The 7,500-nt window shown below is 42.1% G+C and overlaps 1 long non-coding RNA gene and 1 pseudogene across 2 annotated transcripts in view; both read right to left on the bottom strand.

Moving 5' to 3' along the window:
* Positions 1-1,827: 1,827 nt before the first annotated feature.
* Positions 1,828-7,500, bottom strand: part of LOC310782974 (small ribosomal subunit protein eS7 pseudogene) — a 16,897-nt pseudogene continuing 11,224 nt past the window's right edge. The window contains exons 2-3 of the transcript XR_014554060.1: positions 7,022-7,172; positions 1,828-1,938 (exon numbers count right to left, since the gene is read on the bottom strand). The product of XR_014554060.1 is annotated as a small ribosomal subunit protein eS7 pseudogene (transcript). The remainder of the gene's footprint in view (positions 1,939-7,021; positions 7,173-7,500) is intronic.
* Positions 5,350-6,288, bottom strand: LOC310782585. The gene is made up of 3 exons (XR_014553035.1): positions 5,964-6,288; positions 5,652-5,806; positions 5,350-5,544 (listed from the first exon to the last, which is right to left on the bottom strand). It is a non-coding gene; the product is annotated as an uncharacterized lncRNA (long non-coding RNA).

The raw sequence follows: 7,500 nt of genomic DNA, 5'->3' as shown, positions 1-7,500 counted from the left end.
CCTGGCTGCAGCTGCAGAGCATTTTTGCCGGGCAGGGAGGACTAGGTCTGAAGATCATAAACCAGATAATCCTCTGAAGTTATCCACTATTTTCACATCCTAAAGTAACTAGTAACTAGCTCATTTACATTTCAGTCATTGTAAAGGAGTTACTAAATTTGACAAAGTAGTTAGATTACTAGTTACTGCAAAAAGTAGTTTGACAACACTGGCTGTGTGATTTGATCTCAATCCATTATTGGTTCTGGGACATCACAGATGGTGCAGATGAAGTACTCGGATCTCAGCTCTCTGCTGTCTCAAGACCAGCAGGTGGTGCTGTTTCATCATTTCTCCGCACCTGAGTCCACTGAGGTTCTCTTTCAGCCAGCAGCATTCAACAGCTCAAGAGAAAAGAGGAGAGGATAGGAGAGAACAGAACATGAGAGAAGCAAAATCCCATCTCATATGTATGTATGTATGTATGAGATGGTGTATATATATATATATATATATATATATATATATATATATATATATATATATATATATATATATATATATATATATATATATTTTTTTTTTTTTTTTTTTTTTTTTTTAAACTGTTATTTTTAATAGATATGTTTATGGGAAATTAATGACAACTGAGGGATTAAATGTAAGGCTTTGGTTTGGTGGTGATTCTGACTGTGTGTGTGTCTGTGTGTAGCCTTTTTTTTCTGCTTGTTCTTTTTAAATCAGTGGTTCTCAACTGCTGCGCCGCAACCTAAAAGTGGGTCTTGGGGCAGTTTTGAGTGGGTCACGGATGTGTGCCACCTTGAGGATGCCAGTATCCATGGCCAACATTACTGTATTTCAGAGGCTATTATAGCGGCCTCGTTTTTAAAGCTAGAGTTAACATACTGTTCTCAAACTAGAAGACCTAAGGCACACATTGCTCCCAACCATGCTAGCTTGTCAGGAAGGCTAAATAATGCTCTATACATTTTGGCAAGGGGAAAAACTGGCATGCTGGCAGTCTGAAATTTGGGTTGCGACTTAATGACTAAGGAAAAATGTGCGTTGTGAGATTAGATCAGTTGAGAACCCGTTTTTAAATTATTTTTGTTGTTCTCATTGTTGCCTATTTATTCGTCTTTTATAACCAGTTTCTGCAGCACTTTGGTCCAAACTTGTTCTTAACACACTATTGGACCAAAGTTTATATGAAAGATTTATCCTGGATATTCAGTATTAGTGAAACATCAACACAAAGTATTCCATCATTAACATTATTGTACTAAAGTCACCATCAATTCATCTAATGAGAATATCTGGCAAAAATGACCATGACATTTCAAATGACATTTCAAACTCCGGGCCACATTTGCTGCCCTTGATTCTCCACAGCACCCCCTATAGGCTGAGAATAGCACCACCGGCAACAGACTTTAAACGTTATATGAGCAACTGGTGATGGAAGGTGGGAAAACATTTTCAGATGAATGTCTCCTGCAACCAACATCAAAGCACCATGACATACTACAGACTGAATGATCTGATGGCTCCAGAAAGCTCACAAGTTTGTTTAGTTTGGACTGCACAAACCAAGAGAAGCCATTTTACCAGTACTCAGATTACTTTCACTCATGTCTAAATGCCACATGTAACACTATGATTCACTATAATATGACCATCATTATTTGTATCTATGAGTGTTTATTTGTGTGTGAAATTAATTAACATTAAGAATCAGGAAGTGCAGCTGGTTATGATCAAATGTGTCTTCTGGTTGACTGACTCTCCACCTCTCAGCCTTTCTATTTAACACAGGATGCATTAAACAGGACATGAAACAAGCAGAAAGACGGTAAACAAATTTATTTTGTCATCTGCACTTTACAGCTGGAACTCTGGGAATTCAAAAATGACATCTTTGCCTGTGAGCTTCTTGTAGACACCGGAGAACGTCTCCACCTGCAACACAGAAAGCACCTTTCAATACCGAGGAGCACAGAGCTCTTCATACAGAGGGTGCGTTCCTAAATAGTCACTCTGAGCACACTGGACTGCTGGTTAATTGGGAGTGTAATGTACCGCACATCTGCACTCTCATTTCAGTGTAGAGCGTCAGATTGGATTCAACCAGAGTTGAATCAAAATGAATAAAACATCACGATTCTCGTGTGGATGGTGATCACAGGGTTCTCACACATTCTTGAACCTGAAATTCACATCCCAACTCCTTCAAATTCAAGGAACCAACACTATAGTTTGAGCCAGGCATCAAGGTTAATTAGCGCTACTTTCTTGTCGCAGCTTAACCTGCATCATTTGACTTCAGTCATACATGCACATTAGTCACTTTCTGGAAATCTATCTATCAAAAGAACAAATTTATATTGTTGCACAAACTTAATTACAGTATAAAATTCAATCAGTTCCAAATCTTCTAATGGCCAATGTCTATTTTTGTTTTTTATTTCCGTTTTGCTGCTTTCAAAGCCTTATTTTATTTATCTAAAATTCACAAACTTCATATGGATCGCAAGGACCCATGGGAACCCTGTGATCAAAGTGTTCAGGTTTCCCTATCCACCTTATTTTTGAATGCCCCACTGTAAAAAAGAATCGTGGGTACAAGGTCCGGTTTAACGTGACTCATTGTTGTCGCTTGCCATTTCCTTTGTTATACTCTGGCTGCAGACCCGAATTATAAACCGGAAGCTGGAGTCCGTTATAAAAGTTATAAATATAGTCACGTTATAAACAACTAACCAACGCTGGAGGTCCGTATGGAAACTCGAAATGTGTGTTACTCGAAATGGTTAAAAGTTAAATCAATTTGGTGGCGTTTTACTGCCATGTAACATAGCTAGCTAGCCGCTAACATTAGCCACAGTTAGTAGCCGACTACCCACAATGCATTATGTTATCCCAGCACCCGAACGACACGGCTGTAGAGCAGAATGGCTCTGCTGTAAAAGGGTAAAATCCTCATAGACGTTTTTTTTGTCGGGGGCTGGGGGGTTATCTAAATTGGTTACACCGGAAATAGAACCCATAGTTAATGTAAGGCAAAATGGCCGCCAAAAATAAGGTGGATAAGACAACCGGTGTACTATTGATCACTTCTATAATCAATACACAATCAGATCAAACGGCACCAAATCCCCCTTTAATACACATCCAGTATGGACCCAGATATCAGCTTTAATACACATCCAGTATGGAACCAGATATCAAGTCGAACCCCGTTCTACCTCGTATGGCTTCAATGACAGTCCAACAGACGGTTGAGTTTGTGCACTGCATGGTTTGTCTCCCCAGTCACGGCCCAAAGGACTCTGGGAAGTTGTAAGAATATACAGGCGGTGCGTCCTCGCCGGCCCGCAGGGGGCCGGGGACGCAGCTTTCTCTGCGACGTCATGGGCCTGCGACTGTACGTCACAGAGAGACGCTCCCATACGCCACCAGGAGGGACTGTACGTCACAGAGAGACGCTCCCATACGCCACCAGGAGGGACTGTAAGTCACAGAGAGACGCGCCCATACGCCACCAGGAGGGACTGTACGTCACAGAGAGACGCGCCCATACGCCACCAGGAGGGACTGTACGTCACAGAGAGACGCTCCCATACGCCACCATTGACAGAGCCAGCAGCCAGGCAGCCACTGGGTGCCCACGTCAGCTCACATCACAGCTACTACACGGCTTCCATACTCGCTTCTGATTGGCTGATGAAGGAACTCTGAGGGCTGTTTTCTCTCAACAGGCCACCGTTTCATATGTTAACGCATCACTCAATAGTCAGGCGGGCATTGTAAATGTCCAATCATTTTATGGCAGATTTTGGAATGTTTCCAATTAGTTTAAGTGGCGCCACCTTGTAGCAAAAGATGGTAACTGCTGTTGTCAAACATACGGCCCGGGGGCCAGAACCGGCCCGCTAAAGGGTCCAATCCAGCCCACATGGATGACTTTGCAAAGTGTGAAAATTGCACTGAGACGTCCTTCAATGTGACGCACGTGTGAAGGCTAAGAGGTGACAGGTTTCAGGAGCAAGTTAAATATATCCTAATTATGTTTTCTGTATTCATCACTAAATGCTAAACTATTGTCATTACCCTTGACCATAGAGAATTGCACAATTCAATTGTGGTGCAGTTATAGGGATGGGGATTCTAAGTCATTTTAATATTTGAGTACTTTCATTTACTAATTAACAACTCGATTACTCGTGTATTAACGCAATTAATAATAGCGTCCTTTTTTGCATAGTAATACAGGTGGGTCTGTGTTCGAGGAGAAACAAGTGGCACCAAAGTTTGGTTCCGTTAAGCTATCGTATGCTATAGGCCTGTAAGAATATCCATTACTATAGTAATGATATAGAGCAGGGCTAATCTGCTGTGTAGGGGCTGTTCACACAGAAGCGTGCATGGAGAAGCGTGTCTGTCTCATTTCCATGAGGGATTTCCCCCTGCGTTGTTAAAGTGTGAGTACTCCAATAGTAGAAACGTTACTTGAGTACCGGTAGTAACGTTATGAGTACTCCTGCCCATCCCTACACGGTTACAGACAGTTTGATAGATTTGTTTGATGGTAGCCGAGATGACCCCACGTGAAAATGTGTTCTTAAATGTACCTGTAATCTTTACAATAGGGATGTTCATCAATTATCGAAAATCGATAATTGATCGTTAAGGAATTGAATCGATCATGTGGAATTTGAATCGATTAGTTATTTTATTTTATTTTTTGGCGGACTAGGTTTGGGTTGAATTCGTTCCTCCTCGCCCCACTCCATTGCACAGCCAACTAACGTGAGGTGGAGCTTCATATAGTCTCTAGTTTTCTGGCTGGGCACGGGCCTTTGTGCCAACAAAACTGTTTTAAACATGGGGAATTCACACCGGCATGCGCCGGGGACACAGACAAACGCACCCAGCGGTCTGCGGACCTCAGTGAGGCTCAGGCCTGTTGATTTGACTCTTGTGCTGTCAGCTAAGCTGGAAGACGCCGATTGCCTTACATCATGTTATGTAACCTGACATGTAACATGTTTGTTTACCTGGCCACAGCGCTAGTCTCTGATATTCTTACTACACAGCTAGGGTTGGGTACCGTTCACATTTGAATCGATACCGGTACGGTACCGGTACCTGGAATTCGGTACGGTACCAAAAACGGTACCTTTTTCGATACTTTTTTGAGTAAAAAAAAAAAAAAAAAAAAAAAAAAAAATTTTGCTACAACAAAAATGTACAGTTTCTAAAACAAATAAGTCCAAACTTCTCAATTTCAACATTGTTCTTTATTTAGATTTTGTTTTGTTTAGCAGCAGCACCCAACAAAATAAAACCCCTCCCTCCCTCCCTCTTCCCTCCCAAACCAAGAGTTTACTTGTGCAAGGTAATGGTCTGCTCCATCCATCAGCGGTCACTGCAATATGGTCAACTGCCCTGAGTTCCTCCTTCACATTCTTCTTCTCAACACGACACCAAGCTGGAATAAGTGTGTTTGTGAGAAGGTCTCTGGAGGGAGGGGAGTATTTTGGGTTCAGGGTCCCTGTCATCTCCCTATATATAGACAATAAAAATAACTATTGTTAGTAACTTAGCTTACTCTATGAATATCACACACACACACACATTATCACCCATTTATACATAAATAAATAATTTACCTGAACCATGGAGACTCCACCGTTGCGAAGGGCAACATGCCTTTTACAATGAAGGCAGTCACTGGCCCTGTGGCACTCATTTACTTTCTGCCGGGGTAAAGCTGCTTTCTTCGCCAGGGTGAAGGGTGTCTCCTGTGCGACTCTCACACGGTGGCCTAGCAAAGAAAGCAAGAGTGTAACGTTGAATAACACGTCTCACGGTGACACGAACTGAGGATAATAATAACGTTAGCAACGCTAGTTACGCTACTAAACATGCTAAGCTATAAGCTACAACTATCCAGCTAACGTTAGCTAATTAAATGACGTTACCTGATGTTGAAGAAGTCGACGCCTCACTTGCGACACTTGAAGTTTCGTCGTCGTCGCTGTCCGTTTCAGCTAACGAAGCAGAGGAGCTGCTGGCTGTAGGTGCTTTGCTGCTGGTGGGGCTGCAGCGTCCACCCTCAGGCTATCGAACACTTTACAGTCTTCCGCATTTAAAAAGATTTTATGCTTGACCAAGTGTTTCCTCAAGTTAGAGGTGTTCCCCTGGCCAGCTTTGCACTTCGCATCGCAAATGTTACAGCGAGCGTTGTCTGAGTCTATCTTTGTGAAGTGTAGCCAGTGCCACACTTTGGACCGCAAGCGAGAGGCCATCTTCTTCTCTTCAGCTTGTTTTGGCAGTGACGTGATGACGTAACCCACCCTCGTGTGTGTTGCCTTCAAGTTTGCGTCGGAATTTCTATCTCGCTCGCTGTCTTTGTATCACTGAGATGCGTTCAAGTACCGACATTTTTAAATTATAATAGAAAAAAAAAGTACCGAAATGAGGTACCGTTTCATGTCATGTGAACTGATACTCGGTAGTACCGCCCACTTTCGGTCGGTGCCTGTAAAAGTACCGAGTTCGGTACCCATCCCTATACACAGCGGCATCGCCATTATAGCTGGCCGAGAACGCGCAACGTTATTACCAGACCAGATTTAAAAAAAAAAATATATATATATATATATATATATATATATATACATATATATATATATATATATATATATTATTATTACGCTATTGATAATCGATTAATCGATAATTGATCGTTAATTTCCCCGATTTTCGATTATGGAAATTTTTCAAAATGAACATCCCTACTTAACAATAAAAGAAACAGGAAAATCTTGAGGTCTTATCATATAGGTTAGCATTGACTTTCTTTGTCTGGACCACATGTGGCCCGTGAACTAAAGGAGTTTGACAGCCCTGCTTTCAGGTCTTTTACTTTCTTTCTCCACAGCAGCTGGTTAAAGTCTGCTATGTGAAGCTCCATGGGTCAGTGCACCTCTACACCAAACGGACCACCATGTCACCAGGAGGTCCCAGCTCTACTGACTTTGTGTTCAACGTTGTTCTGCTGAGCCTTGTCCAGGTGTACCTTGATGAGCCGGCTGCTGTCCAGTTTGACCCGGATCCTCTTTCCCACGATTTCACTGGGGAACACCAGGTCCTCCAAGATGGCGTCATGAACCGCGGTCAGAGTACGGCTGGGGGAGGAGCCAACACGGACATTACATTAAGGCAGGGTAAAAAAACAACAACACAATACACATGGCTAATTCAACATGCTTCACACTGCATATATTGACATTGTCAATAGCAACTGAATGCATTTAAATGTGAGTTTTCTTGGTAAAAATGACTAATATTCAAAATTGTCAAAAAGAATCAGAAACGGCATCGTATCAAACTGCAACAGATCATGTTAATAAAAGTCCAGCATCTGCCCAGATATCAGTCGAACCCCAGTTCTACTTGACTCTACTGACAAGCATTTAATGCTTTTCCTAGACTAGTGAAATTTCTCAAATCTTC

This window comes from Poromitra crassiceps (genome assembly GCF_964638095.1).
Source record: "Poromitra crassiceps genome assembly, chromosome: 9".
Classification (NCBI taxonomy): domain Eukaryota; kingdom Metazoa; phylum Chordata; class Actinopteri; order Beryciformes; family Melamphaidae; genus Poromitra; species Poromitra crassiceps.
This window is presented reverse-complemented; position numbering and strand designations above follow the sequence as displayed.